The 20,865-nt window shown below is 36.8% G+C and overlaps 2 long non-coding RNA genes across 9 annotated transcripts; one reads left to right on the plus strand and one right to left on the minus strand.

Moving 5' to 3' along the window:
• Window positions 1-218: 218 nt before the first annotated feature.
• On the plus strand, window positions 219-2,472 carry LOC122318278. The gene is made up of 3 exons (XR_006244783.1): window positions 219-635; window positions 743-2,030; window positions 2,149-2,472. It is a non-coding gene; the product is annotated as an uncharacterized LOC122318278 (long non-coding RNA).
• A 678-nt stretch (window positions 2,473-3,150) lies between these two features.
• Window positions 3,151-13,061, minus strand: LOC122318471. 8 transcript variants are annotated; one of them, XR_006244837.1, is made up of 8 exons: window positions 12,730-13,061; window positions 12,278-12,453; window positions 11,721-11,811; window positions 10,368-11,630; window positions 10,117-10,209; window positions 9,904-10,037; window positions 4,908-8,373; window positions 3,151-3,582 (listed from the first exon to the last, which is right to left on the minus strand). It is a non-coding gene; the product is annotated as an uncharacterized LOC122318471 (long non-coding RNA). The 8 variants fall into 8 exon arrangements; XR_006244834.1 differs by having other exon boundaries at window positions 12,278-12,567; XR_006244839.1 differs by having other exon boundaries at window positions 10,345-11,630; window positions 12,278-12,437; window positions 12,730-13,060.
• Window positions 13,062-20,865: the final 7,804 nt, after the last annotated feature.

Genomic DNA, 20,865 nt, shown 5'->3' on the forward strand with positions numbered 1-20,865 from the left:
CGCCGTTTTTTATTAAACCAAATGGCGTCGTTTTGTCTATAAGGTGAGAAAAAAAATTAGAACGGCGTCGCCTAGTATTAAACCAAACGGCGCCGTTTCGAAATTACACAATCGTCGTCTTCGCCTTCTTTTCCGTTTCTGCATTTCAGTAACCCCCTCTCTCTCTCTCTCTCTCTCTCTCTCTCTCCTCTGCAACTCTCTCTCTCTCTCTCTCTCTACTCTCTCAGACGAACGATGCCGTCGAAGGGGAACCGAGAACCGACTGTAAACCGCCGGAGTCGATACGGCCGGTTGTACTCCTCCCCGTCGACCGGTTATAGTCGGTCCATCCACCGTTTTCCCTCTCATCAGTCGACGGCAGTTCTGCCCAAAAACCGCACCGAAGGGGTTGGTTTTCACCCCTAGTCTTTTCTTCTCTTCGGCTTTGTGGTCTTCTTTTCAAGCTTGTCTTTGGCTTTGTAGTCTTCAAGTGGATCTGTGCTTTCTCTACAAGTGGTCTTCTTCTTCGTGGAAGGGTTGGGTCATCTTTTTGTGGGTCATTTGTGGTCTTCAAAGGGATGAAGGGAGGGGGAGAGCCTGGTCTGGGTCGTGAAGAAAAACCAAAGCAAAGCTTTCGTGTTTCTTCTAGCTTTCAGGTGGGTTTCTTCTTTGTGTTCGATTGTCTGGATCTTTGTGTTTCTTCTTCTTCGTGCTCGTTTGATCTGGTTCATTGATACCCACATTGGTCTGGTTCATCGTATAGGGACCATGGGTCATCATTTTCGTGTGGGTCTTCTTCGTCAGCAGCTTCATTAGGTGTAAGATCAAGTTTTTTCTTTTCTCAGTCTACATTTCTTCAACCGGTTCTTCCTGTATATTTCCTCCATTCCGCAAGAAGATTTAGTACTTTAAGGTCCCAAAATTTAGTTTTTGTGTTCCTCTTTGGAGAAGATTAGGGGTGATTATTACGCATATGTATGGTGCTATTATGTTTATAATTGTGGATTTTGAACTCTTAGGGTTAAGGATTAGACTCTAAAGCCAGTAGTTATCCTAAGTAGAATGTCTTAAAGCATTGGAGTGTCCTTGCGTGATTGTTACGTTTATGCCTTTTCATATTCGGCTTGAAATTGCCCCTTGGAAGTTCGAAACCGCTCTGAGAAAAAAGAGGTCGAGGTAAAGCACATTATTTTCCTTTGCAACTTGATCTTGTGTCACTCTTGCTCTTTCATTTTTCTCCATCACATACCTACATTTTTTGTTTCAGGTATTGATGAACCTTTTGGGTGACTGGTGTTTTTTTGGGGATTATTGTTATACTACATTATGGATTTGTTAGCTCCGTCTTGCTCGAAACAGTTTAAATTGCTTAAAATAGATAAGGTTTTGGTCTCTTAATTGGGTAATATGTAAAATACAATGCTTTCTTTCCCTGTTCTATTGTCTTTGTTTTCTCTTTTTGGTACCCTCACAGGTTTTGTTGCCATTGTTTTTTGCACATTTCCTTCAAAATTAAAAGGAATTTTGTTTCTTGATTAGAGGAAGGCGTTAGGGTCCCTTCTCTATATAGCCTGCTTGTCTTCACAAGCTTGTAGGTCACAAATTAATTGACTACAAATATTGAGGTTATAATGGAGTAAGGGTAAGCTTCTTTTCATCATTTTGGTCATTGATTTCTGCTTGCAAAAAAATAAAAGATCAATTAAGATGATGGATACATTGTTATTGACTAATATTATGTGCTCTAAGAGCATAAGGATCTAATGCCTGATATTTTCTACCTCAAAATCTACTTGTTTTATTGTCAACTCTTACTTCTCCCATTAAAGCGTTGAAGTTATTGAGCAATAATATAAGAAAAAATAAATGTGAAAAGCATCTGCCCAAAATATGCTTGAAAAGCATCTGGGTTATGTATCATTATTGCTTTTGTTTTATGTTCTTCTACTCACAGATCTAGTTGATGCAGAGTGATAGTGAGAGTGGCATGGTTTGGTGGCTGTTAATAGTCGAAAAACCCCAAAAGTTAAGGCAATTGAAGACAATTTGAGGTAAAAGAATAATAAAAGGAAAACGCTATTTTCTTGCTAATTGCTTTGATTTTTCTTGACCTCTTTTGTGGGGTTTGTCCATTTCAAGTAAATTTAAATATTCTTATTTTAACTGCAGGAGTATTGTTTATGGAGGCTGTGCTACTTAGGACATGTTGAAGTTGCAATGGAGAGTAGCCACACTTTAAGCAAATGCATTTATGTTTAATTGTATAATGTAATTTAGCTTCATTCCCAAATGCACCAGTTGGTGGTTAAGACAAAGAGATGACATATACAGGACGCCCGTTGGTGGTCATTCCTTTTGTGCAAAGCTCGTGCCTCCTTGAATAGCATTTGTCTGGATTACAAATATGAGAATTTGGTGGCCATTCAAATACAAATACGAGAATCTGGCAATAACGCTACAAATATGAGAATTATCTTATGGCATTTGTCTTGATTTTTGTGTGTTAGTGCGCCATATTGGGTATGTCGAATCTGGGGGCCATTCAATTACAAGTTTATTATTATTATTATTATTATTATTATTATTATTATTATTATTATTATTTTGGATGAGGAGTTAAAAATGGAAGTAACTTTTACAGGATGTTACCACCTTTTCAAATGGGAAAAACTCTGGCGTGCAAACTACTCCAAATTGTCATGCAACATCCTGTGACTCATCATATAAATATTGTAAAGATGATAGTTAAGTAGCTTAGCTTCTTCAGCCATGAATTGTGGTCCCAATTACTAGTTGCAACAAGAAGCAGGGCAAAGTGGCATTCTAGCTAATTAAGTGATTCACTTGTCCAACTCGAGCAGCTTTCAGAAGCTCATATTTCTTACAACTATAATGGAGAAAGAAAATCCATTCTCTAGGAAAAGTAGTGAAATCTGAAATAATATAATCTGGATTAGTTCGTATTGTTGGCGACTTATATTGTATTCTTGAAAGATTTTTTTTTATGAACTTGCTATCAAACTTTGAAACTCTGTAAATAATGGAGTGAAAATAAGGGCTAATGATTAAACTTTTCCAAAGCTTATTGACAATGTCTAGTAAAACCAAATAGGGATTTTCTGGTTTTACACCCACCAGTGCTGCAGTTTTGACATGTCATGAGCAACTTACTAAATACAAAGAGTTGATTGATATATCCACATCATACAAGTGCTTACATAACATAACAGTTACATAAACCAACCACATGGTTCCGAGCAAGTAAATTAGTGATGTTACAAGTACTAGATTTTGTAGTTCTGCCTACTCTAAAAGCAGCCATAATTTACAGTTGGTTCATATATCCACAGTATACAACAAAGCTTACATAACATAATTTATACATAAACCAACCACATGGTTCCTGAAAGTTTTTTGTACCAAACCAACCCAATATCTGTTTCACTTTCAACATGCATAGCTCTTTGGGGATCTTATAGATGCAACACTCGGGCCACACGAAGGCAGGCTGCAAGGCTAGCTCCATCTCAATGATCGTAGTATGATCAGACGTCCTGTCCTCCGCTGTCAACAGTTTTGAACCTCAAGTTCCCTTTTTCTCCTCTAGAGTGACATGCAGATCATAGATAAACAACAATCATGACTAACATGCACAAGAAATATAGAAATATTCAGTTCATGCTCATGTCAAAGATCAGACACCATTTGCTCCAACCCCCAATTCCAAATTTAAGTTATATTTTTAATCATGATTTTCTATAGGCACTGCTAGAGGTAGGAGATAATCACAATATTGCTTCTTTTTTTGTCTCTCCCCTCTTTTTTATTTTTAATTTCCCTTTCATTTTTGGTAAAGAAAAAGACTCGACCAAGAAATTCCATCATAGAACCGGGGACACATACTTAGTAATTTAAACAATAGATCTGGAACTTTTTTACATTGATATATTACATATGCTATATATATTATTGTCCTAATTTGATGAAGATTATTATTTTACAGGGATTGCAAGCATGAAAAATGTGCATACCACAAAGCAATTGGAACCCAAAAATAGAGTAATTACATGGTTCGTGTAACCCAAAAATCTACCAAAAAGCCCACAATTCCAGCAACCCCATAACACCCATGAAGTTCATGAACCTAACAACTAGAAAATCAAGCATCTTGAACCACTAAAACAACTAAAATTACATTCCGAGATTTTTAAGAGATTTCTTATTAGAGATCTGAAAACAACTAAAATTAATTCTCCATAAGATATGGCAGACCTGGAAGAGATTCCATGCTCTAGGAATGTAGAACATTTGCCAAAACCAGAGCCAAAAACAAAAAAAGGAGTAGGTGGTGACGAGGAAGGAGTATGTACCAAGGAATAACCAGGTGGCTAGTGGCAGGTAGGGAAGTAGCGAGTGGCGACAAGGAAGAAAGGATCCTTAGGTCTGGATGCAGAGTACCTTTTGAAGGTGAAAACCTTGACACGATGAAGAAAGGGACCCTAAGAGCATCGGCAATGGCCTAGCCATTGCCAAGTCTAAAATAGAATTCAAAAATGGTGTTTTAGCTATAATATGAACTTCTAGTTAAATTAGTCCACATTGGACTAGCTATCCCAAGTCTAAAAAATAATATAATATTATTAATCCCCAAATCAGAAATTCACTACTCACAGACATTCCCCATCATCAGTCGAAACCCAAGGATACAAAAACAACCGATCCCCCAAACAGTGAGTACCCAAAATGATAGAGTAGATACCAATCAAAACAAACCCAAAACAACCAAAATCATCACAATCCGACTCAAACGAGAAAAAAAAAAAAATCAAATAAAGCCTATACAAACCCAAACAACCAAAATCATCACAATCCGACTCAAATGAGGGAAAAAAAATCGACGGCAACAGTCGATTAAAGCCGATACAAACCCAAAAAAAAAATCATCACAGTCAGCTTTGAGGCTTGAAAGTCGGGAGGTTCCTGGTTGAAGGACGACGACAGGTTGAAGAAGACCCAAGCTTCGGAAATTGGCAGTCAGCTTTGAGGCTTGAAAGTCGGGAGGTTGCTGGTTGAAGGACGGCGACAGGTTGAAGAAGACCCAAGCTTCAGAAATTGGCATCCGGCTTTGAGGCTTGAAAGTTGGGAGGTTGCTGGTTGAAGGACGGCGACAGGTTGAAGAAGACCCAGGCTTCGGGAGAGAAAGAAAATAAAGAAGAAAAGAAAGAAGAAGAAATGGAGAGATATCTGAAATGGAAAACCGAGGGAAATGACAGGGCAGGTAGTAGAAAACAAATAAAAAAATCTTTGGACTTTGTATAGTATCTCGCCATGTCTGGCGAGGTCTTTAAATTTACTGTATCACTTATGTCAAATTTTCCATCTATGGCTAGGCCATTGCAGATCTATTGTTGCAAAATTATAGTCATTTTAAACTTACATTTGGCAATGGCGAGGCCATTGCCGATGCTCTAATTTGAAGATATATTTCTCAATAAAGAGAAACGGTGTGTTTCGGTATTCTAATTTCCCTCGTTTTGATTTTCTAATTTCCCTTCCTGCTCTATGTTTCATTCGTTTCAACATTCCAAATTCAATAAAACGAGCCGTTTCATTAAAAATCCACGTCAGACAACTGTATAGAGATTGCACGAACCGACTGCATTTAGAGTTTTTCAATTGTTTATATTTGTAGCACTACTACTTAGCAACAAATATAATTGACCTTTATCTATAATTCATTGGCATTTGCAACAAGCTAATATGCACCATAAAAAATAATTATTTGCAACAATATTTTTTGTATCAAAAACACTAGTTTCATGCAAAACTTTTTATAATTGCAGCATAAATAATGAGTTGCAAATATATATTTTTAGACCGCGTGCTTGGCCTTTTGCATAACACCAATAGTGCATTTGTGAAGATATTTATCGATGCAAATATATATTAAGTAATTGCGGTAATATATATTTGCGACCATAAAAGTAGCTTAGGAATAATATTTTTTTTAATATCAATATTTTATATTTGCGTCACAAAAATAATGATGCAAATGGATTTTTCTTCACTATTGGCTTACTTTTTTTATGTCAAAGTTTGTGAATAATGGCTGCAATATAATTCATTGCAAATTCACGACATATTTGTGACATTCACAAGTTTTGACGCCATAAACCTTTTGAGAAGTTTTAATAGTGTCCATGTTGCGTCGATTAGATTTGGATGGAAATAATTATTACCATCATTTTATGGGATTTTTGTGTCGATTTAATGGGACGCAAAAGGCCGTTTCTATTGTACGTAGCAACTATTAACAATTTAGCATGTTGTTTACAAAAAACTAGTGACTAATGGAACAGTAATATATATGGTATTGATTGTAGCGAGTTGGTGAATTAATTGAGGTACATGACACGCATGCATGTAGAGTGGCTTCATATCTTCCTACGCTACAAGAAAAACCATTTTTTGCATCCAAGATTTTTCCGTCCAACCTCAAATTGACGAGAAACGACATTATTTGTGGTGATTTCGAACTAGCCGCTAAATTTTGTCGTGAATGGTCCCATACGATAATCTGAATAGTAATTTTTTTATTGCAAAATTTTAAGTTTTTGGGTGTTTTTTTTTTAACGCACACTAAAACTTGCTACAAAAACTAGCTTTTGTAGACTTTATGTGACCAATAGGACTAGGTTTTCTTAGATGATTGCGGAAAAGACTTGATAACTACACAACATAAGTGATACAAGAGCAAGATAATGTAACCCAATATTTGCAAAACAAGAGTACTTGGATTCAGCTCAGTTTCTTTTTTCATTTTTTTTTTCTTTTTTTTTTTCTTTTAAAATTATTCAGTTGAGTTTTTAGAATCATGAATGTTTTGCACAAAACTAAGAAGTATGAGGAGAAAACTGAGAAAATAAAATCACTCCTTCACAAACGTTTTGTTGGATTAGGTGGTCGTAATTTTTTCTATTCTTGACTTTATTCCTATATATTCCTATAAACTCCAATGCATACATGATTATTCACTTCACATATTAGGAGCAACAGAAAGTAAGACACTTTTCATTCTTGAAATCTATTCCCCTTTTAAATTTATTTAGGTTTGGATTTATTTTGATTTTGAGTCCTATTCATTCTAGTGGTTCAAATGCATGCCTATCGGGTTGCTCCTCGATTTCGACTTGCGTGAGGATGGATGGAAGGTTCAAATCTGGGATTTACCCTTAGACGAAGAAGGTAATTATTGGATCTTCCTTCTTCTTATTTTACATTTTTTAAAAATGACAGGTTTTCTTTTTTCTTATAATTTTCTAAAATCTGTTGTGCCTGACAATTGGACCATTCGATGCTAACAAGTGTTTCCACTTGAATGTTCCATTTAGGCATTACTGCATTGATCCTGCCAGAGCACTTATAGGTACACTTCAATACATCCTAGTTCTACTATACACCAATTGGTGTTGGTTGATTTGCTATGTCTCCATGACGATGGGTTTGTTAGAATTGTAGTTATTGTGTTTTTTGTTTAACTTGTTTTTGAAGTGGTCTGGTCTATCCTTGACTTTTAGGCATTTATTTATTGTCTATGATAATTTGGTATTTGTTAACATGTGCTTTGATGTCCCTGCAACTTTGTAAATGAAAAACCAACCACTCTGAAGTTTGCATGACATCATGCCATGTACTAACTCAAAACAATGTCACTATAGCATGCAAATTATACTTATTTTCTATGTTATGGAAACAGATCTTTCCTTGATTTACAGTTTACAGGTTTAAAGCTGCAAGTTGAGCAATTCTAGTATTTCCTCTATTCTTGTATTTATTCTATTTTCAAGTTTACATTTTTATATTTGCATGTTGTAAGTTCAGAAATTCCTCTATTTTGTAACTATTCATTTACAGTTAATTTATCCTAGAATACAATGGAATAATTAGAGATAGTTTTCTTTCCTTTCATACTTTTGTTGGAAAATAATGACTCATATTTCAATAGAAATTTTAGTCTGATTGTCCCTCATTTTTATTGGTATATGATCCAGACAATCCTTGAGTCAATTTGTGACATTTCTATTGCTTTTATTCAAACATATGGAATTTATGTGGGCTGACTTTTGCTTACTATTCTTATTTGTTCTGCAGTTGCAATTCAATTCAAGTTTCATTTTTTAGATTGCATGAAGCATGAATCTAGTTGTATTCCTCTTCAGAGATGGACGAATCTATAGTAGCCAAGACTTGCGAACTTGCTAACCAGAGCACCAGTGACATTTTCATATGCTTCAAAAAAAAGAGAAGGAAGACCTTAATGCTTCAAAAATAGGAGCACCAAGTCGATCTTTAGCTTAAGTACTTGAGGACTGAAGAATCAAATCCTCTAATTAGCTGCACACAAAATATAATATAATTGCTTTATGCATTCTAATATAATATAATTGCTTAGAATATAAAACAAATACTTTGTGTAATTGCTTTATGGATTATAATATAATGCAAGCTGTGTAATTCTTTTGATATATTTTTGCTCACTAATACTTAATTTGCGTCCACAAATATTGCCGAACATATATATTTACCACAAACAAATTTGGTTAAAAGTCAGGGCAATGGTTATTTTGTTCTCAATTTAAATCACCGCAAATAATTATTTATGACAGCAAATTCACAACAAATAAAAATTGAGATAACAACAACAATCGTTTCATGTGATGGCTTTTTGTGGCGTTATTTTGTTTTTGAGACACTAGACTCAAGTGGCTAATAGGGCATTTTCCCTACCATTTGGAGTGTCTTTTGCGTTGAAGTTGTCCTCGTCGCAATGATATTGATTTTCATTTTGACGCAACAAACTTTTTACGAATGCTTTTTGTGACAATTTTAAGCCATACAAAAAGTTATTTTTCTTGAAGTGAAATTAGGCTTTTTACAAGGAGTTAATTTCGTTGCTACTAGTCAACTATTTTTATGCAAATTTTAACCAATTGCAACAATTTGTCATTGTTGGCCAATCGTGAAAAATGTCACTTGGGCAAGACTCAATTGTAAGGAAATGGGCAGCTATAAGATTGAGATTTGGTCGCAAATTCTTTTTACACCACAGAAAATACTCATTTGCGACCACAAATTATAAATAGTCGTCAATGTCTATTTGCAGTGGTATAATCGCTGAAAATAATAATTTCCGACCATAACGTTATATATTCTAGAGTGAATGTTGTAAAAAATTTGTGCATTCATGTTTATATGTTCGTCATGATTATGTATGTTTCTGCTCATAATGATGATGAATAGACATGCTATGAGAATCTGTGAATGATATATATGTTTTCGAAGATTCTTTCAAAAATTAAGTCTTGTTAAGTCATATTTTACGGTATGATGTACTATTTACTGAGTATTCGACTCATTTTTATTTGTTTGTTCGTTCTCTTCTATGTTTAACTATCACAAACGATGGTTGTAAGGACGTAAAGCTAGAGGATCAGGAGTAGATCTAGTGCAAGGACTTAGTTTCTTTTATGATTCTTTTTGGATAAAAGTAATGCGTGGGGTTAGTTTATGTTATATTTTTACGTTTTCAATTTTATGTTTTTAAAAATAGTTATGTTCAGTTTTATAAAAATACATAATCTGAGGTATTTCAGGATATAAATCTCTTTACTAGGCATTATATTATGTACGTTAGTAACATCTCTATCATACGGGAACGGGGTGTTACAGGAAATTAGTTTCAACAATAACTAATTATTGTAAGCTAGATGGAGTCCGCATTACATCAAGCAACTCTAACTATATTATTTTTTCTACCTCAGTCTAATGTCTAACACTTTTTTTAATAAGCAACCCAAAATTGTCATGCAGCATCTCAAACCTTGTCATTTAAACCAGATAGACTTGTATTATTAAAATATATACCTGTTGCGACCAGCTGTATGTGGCTTATATGCTGTACTGGGTCTCTTCAGTCAAAAGGAATGAACCACACTTTTCCCCCTTAACGACAACTTTATGTGTCCACAGGAAGACCATTTTCACAGCTAGACCCGCACCTAATTGATATGTATTTACTAGTCATTGACCTCTTCACAAGCTGAAATTTATTGCAAGTAACATTTAAATACATGTTACCTTCTCCTCAATTATTAGTACAATGGACTTCCTCCCAGCTGTTTGGTTAGTCCGCTGCTTCTCACGATTCGACTTGTTCTGTAGTGAAAGCGCCTGCTACATACAATACAATGGACAAGTAGTCAAAGTATTATTGAAATTGAAGCCATTAGGATAAATATGGGAGGGGGTCACTCTTGGACATGTGACCTTCCGCTCTTCTTAAAAAAAAAAAAAAAAAAAACCCACTGATCGCATAAAGTCTTCCACACCTCTGCATCCACTAAATCAGTGCCTTTTGCCAAAGCCATTTTAGGACTTCCACAGCTGGTGTACATCTTGTGCAACTTTTCGTGAAAAGAATTAAACCTCCTACGTAGTTGGTCCAACAACGTCTTGTGATGATTTAACTTCTCCTATTGTAATACAAAGTCAGCCTAAATTATTGCAAACTATTATTTGTTTACTGGTTATTAATGGCTTAGAATCATTAATAAAAAGTGATTATCCATTAGTTACTACAAAATAAATTGTTAGACATCTAAATGATACATTATAGCACCATATAATCTCTCCTATGATATCACAAGAGAGTGTATTTATTGAAATGATACATCATTATCATATATGTTGATTTTCTGTAAACATTGGCCCAAGAAAATTATAAGCGGTAAGCTATTGAATTTTTATGGGCATTATTGTTACTTCTAACATCAATCCAAATTATTATTTTTTCAGCTTTTCCCATACAAGTGTCTCTTCCACTAAGCATGTATCAACAAAATAGATTGTTTCCAAGTCACTTCATGCATTAGACAAGGCTTAATCATCTTGCTGGGCACATAATTAGGTCCACACTACGTCCATGATGCAAAGTATGAGCATCATATGTAATTTCCATATTATAGATCTTGCACATCATAATCTGAATAGGACAAGAGAAGGGGAGGGTTTAAGAGCTGGCTTATCATAAAGCCATGTTATTAAAAATATCATACCATTGGGTTGTGAGGAAGAGTACATTTTCCCAAAAAGATGGATAAAATTCCTCCTTAGTCGATATCAGAAAGCACAAAGCAAGAGAATGAAGAAGATGTTCAAAGCATTTGCTTGCATTTACATGTATGCTTCATGAAGAAAGAACATGTAAATGAGTCATCCAATGAAACAGTCTACTAGGGAGAAACATAACACAGTTCACGGCACAAGCTAAGCACAGCACCAACCAAACATAGCAAACACGGCAAACACAGCAAACACAGCAACATTGGGACAAGTTTCATGGACATAAAGGAATGAAAAAATTGATTTTGCCTACTGCAATTGCATCCCAATAGTACCAACACCTAGTATTACTACAAGCAAAATGGTCTACCAAACATAAATCACAGATGAAAATCTATATATAGACAGATGAAAAAATAGCTAGGGTTAGGCCATTACAGAGTGAGGGATAGAGTGAGAGGGGTTTTATAGAGAGACGAAACCATGGTTAATATAGGGCGGATGGGGGCAGCAAAGGAAGTCCTCTGTTTCTGCAAAAAATGAAAATTGCTAGGGTTAAGGCATTACATGTAGAGAGGGATAAAGAGTCAAGCGGGATAGAGAGAGGGGAGCCAATATACCGGCTGGTGATGGTGAAACCAGGTGATGGTAGAGGAGACAATGCACAGCGAGCTCGGTGTCTGTGACGATGGGAAAAGTCTCAAAATCAGCCTGTGGAAGAGGTTTCACAACGGTGTCAATGCTCAATACCCATTGAAGAAACTGTATAAACAACAGTATTTAATGTCAAATTGAAGTAAAAACATATTCAGGCACAAAACTATTTAAAGAAAGCAGATGGAAATGATTTGTAAAATATTATCAATCACCAAGCAAAAAGAAATGCTAAAAGCTGCATACTTCAAGCAGCTAGCCCCTGCATACTTCATATGATAAAAAGACATCTACTTTTAGCAGCGGCAAGCAAGTAATCAATAGTCTATGAATTCCGTAACCAAAGATACCCATTTTCAAGCAAAGATACGCAAGGTATCATTTCAAAAATCAATCAATTCCCATAGAAATTTAAGCACGCACAGATCAAATCTAAATTTAGTTTCGACAAAATTTTCAAAGACAAGATTGCATTAATTATCTATAAAGGAAATTCAAGAGAAAGTGTAAATTTTTGTTTTACCTTGAGGTTCTTCATAGTGCTAGAAAGGCAGCTATACCTTGAAATCCTTGCTACCCCACCGCATGCATAATTTTTTCCAAACGTCTGCATCCACCAGATCAGTGCCTTTTGCTAAAGCTATCTTACTGCAATTATGCTTGTTTGGCGCAGACTGCTTTTCCTGGGTATCACCAACACTTGTGTTCAAGTGTTTATCAGACATAAATTGGACCCATAAATGAAACAAAATGTCTCAAGTAGAATCTAAAAATATATGACAATGTTGCTAAATAATGACACCCGTGTAAAACCTGCAAGAAGAGATGAAGTTTTATTCCGTGAACCCAGAAGAAAAAATGAGGTTTTCATCCTTACAGGTACAAATCCTAATGATAATAGGGGTAGGGTGAGAGAAATCGAGAGAGGGGGTTTGCGAGACAGAGCTTTGTCACGGAAGAACCATATTGGAATACCTTGTTTTGCAGCTGCGCGATTGTGGGGCAGAGTCGATCTCAGATGAAGTGAAGAATGAAGGACTGAGCGGCAAGATTTGTTGCTGTGATGAAAAAGAGACATAGAGTGAGGACGATAGGGTAAAACCATTACACAGAGAGAGAGAGAGAGAGTGTGTGTGTGTGTGTAACACTGCTGTAATAAAATAGATGGAAATGTAGAAACGGATAAGGAAATAGCAATGCTTTCTTCGAGGGAAAGCGCCTCCAGAATCAAGAGATAAGAAATAGGGTTTTTGGATAGATGTTTGATGCCATTTTCGTTCCAAGTACCCAACATAAAAGGGACTCTATACTGGGCCACAGGGGCCTTACATATGGACTCCAAAAGAAATAACCAGACTCAGCCGCATGGCCTTTTTACACAGACTCAACAAGTAAATCAAAAACAATAACATAAAAGGCCATCAACACCCAGCCCACGCTGGCCTGCGTCAGACCATAACAAAACTAAATTCCATGTACTAGACAACCCATAACAGAGCTAAAGCCCATGTACAAGACAACCAGGTTCATCAGAAATGCCCATGTACTTCCTTCTGAACTCAACACCGAACACACTTCACTTCTTCTACTCTTCTTCTGTCAGCGTTAGTCTTCTTAAGGTAGGGTTCCACTTCCATTTTTCTGCTGCCATTTTTCTCCACCGTGTGCTCCTCTTGCCTAGCCAGAGTCGTTACACGTCCTTCCTATTCAAAACACCTTTCCCACAAGGTAGAAGAAGTCCTCCTTGAGTTTTGAGTAGCCCTCCCATGTCACGTTGGCCACTGCCTGACCTTGCCACTGAACTAAAAGCTCTGCCAAAGCCTGATTTCCAGCTTTTACCATGTGTCTGTTTAGGATCTGTATGGGCTCTGGCCGAATCAGCTCTTCCTCATCTACGGGTGGTAGTGTGGGAAGTGCTGTTACCATGGATCCCAGCTTCCATTTGAGTTGGGAGACGTGGAAGGTGGAGTGGATCCATGAAGTGGTGGGAAGGCTGAGCTTATAAGCCATATGTCCGATCTTCTGAATGATACGGAATGGACCGAAGAAATGGGGGGATAGCTTGAGGTTACGCTGCTGTTCACTGTGCTCTGTCTATAGGGCTGTAGCCGCAGGTATACCTCATCTCTCTTACTGAATTGTTGCTCCTCACGCCCAAGATCTGAGTATTTTTTCATTCTATTCTGTGCACTGAGTAGATTTTGTTTGAGCACCTTTGAGATCTGGTCTCGTGTCCTTAGAGTAGTGTCTACGGCTTCATGGTGTGTTGTTCCTGGCACGTAATCTAGTAGCCTAGGTGGTGGTTGGCCGTAGAGGACCTCGTAAGGAGTCATCTGTGTGGAGGAGTGCTGAGTGGAATTGTACCCCCACTCAGCTAGGGGAATCCACCTCGCCCAATCCTTGGGCCTATCAGCACTGAAACATCAGAGATAATTCTCCAAGGTTTTGTTCACTGCCTCTGTTTGACCGTCCATTTGTGGGTGGTATGCCGTGCTCATAGAGAGTTGAACCTCCTGCAAAGAAAAGATTTCTTGCCAGAATTGGCTTGTAAAAGTGCTGTCACAGTTAGAAATAATGGACTGTGGTAGCCCGTGGAGTTTGAAAATTAATGTAAAAAATAGATTAGCAATATCCCTAGCTGTATAGGGATGCTTAATAGGAACAAAATGGTTGTATTTGGTCAGCCTATCGACCACTACCCACAAGGCGTTAAACCCCTGGGAGTTGGGTAACCCTTCTATGAAATCCATGGTTATGTGGGCCTATGGTTGTGTTGGCATGGGTAATGGTTGTAAGAGCCCACTTGGCAGGGTGTTGTCAACCTTAACCCGTTGACACAAATCACAATTTTGGATAAAAGGCCTTGACAAGGGCTGCTATGCAACAATTCTAGCAGTTTATTCTTGAAACCCTCGTGTTTGGGAACGTACAATCTGCCCTTGTATAGCAGGAGGCCCTCCCTCACGGTGTATTTAGGGCCTAGCTTACCTTCTGAGAGTAGTTTTACAAGATTCTGTATCTGTGCATCCCCTCCACAAGCTGACTTTAATTCTTCTAGCCATTGCACATTAGGGAATGAAATGAGCATTAATTCCGCTATCCCATCCATCTCCTTCCTTGAAGAGTATGAACATAATACTTACCTGGACTTCATGCCATACTCATTCCATGTAGTTCATTCATGTGCGTGTCAGATGGCAAGCTACGTGCATACACATAACCTTACGTCATCATCTATCTAATGCATAAGCAACTATACTAAAAATAGAACTACGCTTCACTTAGAACACTTTCTGTCCTTCCTTGGGTTGTAACGTGCCATTTACTATACTAAAACCTTTAGGGTCTTATTCCTTAAAGTGAACCTTCGTAATTCACCTTAGGGTTAAGACACTAAGACCTCTGTCTCATTCTTCTATTTTCACATTCCTATGCATGATTCCGACCAATAGAGTTATGTGTTCCAACCTTAGACTATATACTCGTCACTACCTTTATGCATCCTACCCCATACTCAATCATTATTCCCAACTAGGCAGGCTACATGACTTTAAGCTAACTCTGGGGCTAAATCACCATGTAACTATGCTAAAGACAGATTACCCATTACATATGGTAAACCTATCTGGTACACGTGTCTCACCAGATGCACATGTACCTTATCCCCTTTATCACCTAAAATCAACTTATAGTCTAATGAATGCCCGCTTGTATAAATAAGCTCTATACACTGATACCAACTTGTTCAGACCCGGTCAATAGGACTCTTCCTACTTCTCAGCCCTGTACAAGTTCATCCCAACACTTGACAAGAGGACTGCATCCATATATGCATATCTGTCACATCAAGCAGCTCGAGACGCCCGTCATGTTTCTGTTGCACTCTCTGATACCTTTTCACCACTTCCATATACGCTCGGTCATAAGTCAACCACAATGTGATACCCATCACCTTGGACTGGAGTCCACATCACCACTGCTTCTAGACACTGTTACATAGTTCCCGACACTGCTCACACACTCTACCCTTCTCAGCCATGCTATCCAACCCTTCGTGACACATTGTCCAGTGTACCACAACATAGCACAGAGTATACTCACGTGAACTCTCTGCCACACGCTACACGGTGCTTCGTTACACAACATGGAGTATGCACCATGCGTACTCCCTTCGCTACATCACTTATTACCACGACACACATCACACGGTGCGTCGCTACACGACACAAAACACATGCCACGTATACTCCCCTTCACACAGTATGCTGCATCATAACTACAGCACACCTCACACCCATACTCACAGCATAGTCCACAATACTACACAATTATGCCTAACACTTCGTTACACAGTCACACTTCACTTCACAACTACATAGCAAAATCCACAATTACTAATAGCACAGTCCACAACCTATCAACTAACTAACATATATACATAAATAACGAGAGATAGAAGGTTATACCATCGACGGGATAACTCGTGCTTCGTTCGCTGCCCATCACGATCAAGGCATTGGAGGAGTTGTGTGTGGCGATTAACACGGCGTACGGTGGCTGTCCACCACATAAAGTGGTAGTTTGGGCTTGAGAATAGCTAAGCGTGGTCTTGGAAAGGCTCAAAGTGGCCTCGTGGTGGTCTGAGGTGGCGGAGCACAGCGACATCACACCGTGAATAGTGCATCCGAGAGAGAGTGAGGGTGCTTGAGGTGGAGGAAGGCTATGGAACTTCGTGGGAAGCTAGGGAGAGGTAGAGGAAGGTGTAGTGGAGATGTGGTGGCGAGGTGATGGGTGGACGGTGGCTCACGATGATGGATCGACCATAAATGGAGCAACCCATGCCTTGGAGAGTGAGGGAGAGTGAAAGCTGTGTATAGCTCCTTTAGGCATGAAAATGGTTGGGGAAGGTTGTGGTGGTGAGAGGAACAAGATGGTAGTGGTGAGATTCCATGGGTAGCAGTGCACAGTGGTGCAACCGAAAACCCTCCCCCAACTACATATGACATTGTCCTCAATGTTAAATAAATGAATGTTCGATGACGTATGCTATACATGCATGAATTAAAGCAAGATAAACATTGCAGAACATATATTGAAATGAAAATGATTAAATAGAGAGGAAAGAAGTCACCTGAAATACTCGATTGCACACAGGGAGTAGATTTTTGTCAAAGTTAGAAGATACAAAAGAACAAAAGAAAGAAAAATAAAACAAACAAATATGGTATATACAATGAGAAATCAGAAATTAATTCTAATAAGCAGAATCCTCCAGAATAGTAGACTCAACCTCTGAAGTAAAATCACTCAAAAATAGTTTCAATCTTTGTTCATTAACTTTAAAAACATTACCATTCTCTGGGTTTTCTATCTCATTAGCCCCAAAAGGATAAACAGTTTTTACAACAAATGGACCAATCCATCGGGATTTAAGTTTGCCAGGAAATAAATAGAGTCTTGAATTATACAACAAAACTTTTTGAGAAGGCTCAAAAGACTTTCGAAAAATGTTTTTATCATGAAAAATCTTCATTCTCTCATTGGAAACACGAGAGTTTTCGTAAGTTTCATTCCTGCTTTCTCTAAGCTGAAACTTACCAAGGGAGCAAGCTTTATCCACATCAAAATTAAATTGCTTAATTGCCCAATAAGTTTTGTATTCCAATTCTACAGTCAAGTGACACGCTTTTCCAAAAATGCATCTATATGGGGACATACCAATCGGGGTTTTAAAAGTAGTACGGTATGCCCAAAGTACGTCGCTTAGTCGTAAAGACCAATCTTTATGACTTGGGATAACCGTTTTTTCCAAAACAATTTTGATCTCCCGATTGGATATCTCAAGTTGGCCACTTGTTTGTGGGTGATAAAGGGTAGCAACCTTATTAGTAATACCATATTTTTGCATTAAGGTTTCGAAAGACTTATTTAAAAAATGTTTACCCCTATCACTGATAATGGCTCGAGGTGTTCCAAATCTTGATAAAGTATTTTTTTTCAAAAATCTCAGCACAACTTTGTGATCATTGTTCTTGCATGGAATGGCTTCGATCCATGTAGACACATAATCAACAGCTACCAAAATGTAGAGATTGCCAAAAGAAACTGGGAAGGGTCCCATGATATCAATGCCCCAACAATCAAATATTTTAACAATCGAAATTAGGTTTAATGGCATCATATTTCGGCTGGTAATCCCTCCCAATTTTTGACAATGTTCACAAGTTTTACAAAATTCATGGGTGTCCTTGAAAAGGGTAGACTAATAGAAACCACATTATAAAATTTTAAAAGCTGATTTATTTCCAGAAAAATGACCACCACATGCCCCAGAGTGACAAAAAGGCATCACACTTTAAAATTCACTATCAGGAACACATCGCCTAATTATTTGATCCGGGCAATATTTAAACAAATATGGATCATCTTAAAAGAATTTTTTTACCTCTACAAAAAATTTCTACTTGTCTTGTTGAGTCCAAATGTGAGGAATTTCACCTATAGCAAGAAAATTAAGAATGTCAGCATACCAGACAATTGAGATATACCAAAAAGTTGCTTATCTAAGAATGTGTCTCTAATAGGAACTGTTTTTTATGGAATATGAAAGAACAAGTCTAGATAGATGATCAACAACAACATTCTCAACTTTTTTTTTTTTTTAATCTATAATTATCAAGTCAAGTTCTTGCAACAAAAGGATCCATATAAGCAACTTGGGCTTTGCATCTTTTTTTGCTAAAAGGTATTTTAGTTCAGCATGATCAGTAAAAATGACAATTTGAGACCCAATCAAATAAGAATGAAATTTGTAAAGTACAAAAATTACTGCAATTAGCTTTTTTTTTTTTAGTTGTTGAATAATTTATTTGAGCACTATTTAAAATTTTATTTGCATAATAAATCACACAAGGTTTTTTGTCCTTACGTTGGCCCAACACAGCTCAAACAGTATAATCACTAGCATCACACATAATTTCAAATGGTAAATTACAATCAGGTGATTGCATAATTGGGGCTGAAATCAACATATATTTTAGCTTTATAAAAGCTAACTCATAATCATCAGTCTATACAAAAGAATTTTTCTTTGACAATAAATTGTACGAAGGTCTAGAAATTGTACTGAAGTCTTTAATAAATCTCCCATAAAAACCTGCATGACCTAGAAAAAATCTGATATCCCTAATGTTCTTTGGGATGGGCAAATTAGAAATTAATTCAATCTTGGCCTTGTCCACCTTAATATCTTGAGAAGAGACAATGTGACCAAGGACAATCCCTTGAGTGACCATAAAATAACATTTTTTTCAATTTAAAATCAAATTCTTTTCTTTACATCTAATCAGCACTTTTTCCAAATGAGTCAAACATTTATCAAATAAATCACCAAAAATAGAAAAATCATCCATGAATATTTCAACAAAACGCTTTACCATGTCACTGAATATGCTCATCATGCATCTTTGAAATGTAGCAGGAGCATTACAAAGTCTGAATGGCATCATTCGATATGCAAAGGTACCAAATGGACATGTAAAAGTGGTCTTTTCTTGGTCTATAGTAGCAATCTCAATTTGGTTATATCCAGAATAACCATCTAGGAAGCAATAAAATTTATGGCCCGCTACATGTTCAATGATTTAATCCATGAATGACAGTGAAAAATGATCATTCCTAGTGACATAATTTAGTTTTTTGTAATCAATACACATACGCCAACCAATAGTAACTCTAGTTAGGATCAATTCATTATCAACATTCTTAACTATAGTTGCACCAAATTTTTTAGGTACCACTTGTATAGGATCAACCCATTCGCTGTCAGAATAGGGTAAATGATTCCTACATCCAGAAGTTTTAACACCTCTGCTCTGACAACCTCTTTCATGTTGGGGTTCAGTCTACGCTGCATCTCTCTAGAAGGCTTAGCATTGTCCTCTAGACATATCCTGTGAGTACCAATTAAAGAACTAATATCTTTAATATCAATTATGGTCCATCATGTTGCCTTTTTGTGTTCAATGAGAACACCAATTAATTTTTTCTTCTAAATTTCATCCAATTTTGATGAAATGACTGCTGGCAATATCTTTACTTGGCCTAAAAAATCATATTTGAGATCAGTAGGTAGAGGTTTCAAGTTGAGTTTTGGTGTTTGCACACTTGAAGGGAGGGGCATGACATCAAGAGGTGGCAATTCCTCAAAACATGCCCTCCATTTATCAGTATCCATTATAGGAGTAGATTCAAGCAAAAAATTTATAAATGCAAGCATAGAACCATCATCAAAATTTTTACTATGGACCAAACGCACCTCAAGAGTGTCAGAAAAAATTGACAAATCAAATTTATTTTGAACAAGAGTTTGGATCAAATTTACTTCATACACATCATCATCATCGGCAGGTTGTTTACAAATATTAAAAATATTCAACTCCAAAGTCATGTTGCCAAAAGAATTATCATCACACCACTTCTATAATTTATTAAAGCATTTGAGGTTGCAAGGAATGACCTACCCAAAATTATAGGAATTTGAGTGCAAACATAAAAAACAGGTTCAGTGTCTAAAACAATGAAATCCACTGGGAAATAAAATTGCCTACTTACACTAACACATCCTCAACTATCCCTCTAGGTATTTTTATTGAACGGTCAGCAAGTTGGAGTGTTACCTTGGTGGGTTTAAATTCACCAAGACCCAATTGCTCCTATACCAAGTAAGGTAGGAGGTTAATATTAGTACCAAGGTCAAGTAAAACTTTGTCAATTTTAAAATTTTCAATCACACAAGAAATTGTTGGACAACCTGGATCTTTATACTTTGGAGAAGAATTATTTTGAAGGATGGCGCTTACTTGTTCTTTGATAAAAGCCTTCTTTTGCATTTTCATTGTACGCTTCACTGTACACAAATTTTTCAAAAATTTAGCATAAGATGGAATCTGTTTAATCGCATCTAACAAAGGAATGTTAATTTTCACTTGTTTGAAAATCTCAAGAATATCAGCATTTTGAACCAATTTGTGAGAATGTTGCAACCTTTGGAGAAAAATGGTAGGTATTGGGGCTTTCACAAGCATATCTAACTCAACCTTGTCAATTTCA

Source organism: Carya illinoinensis, chromosome 8, assembly GCF_018687715.1.
Source record: "Carya illinoinensis cultivar Pawnee chromosome 8, C.illinoinensisPawnee_v1, whole genome shotgun sequence".
NCBI lineage: Eukaryota > Viridiplantae > Streptophyta > Magnoliopsida > Fagales > Juglandaceae > Carya > Carya illinoinensis.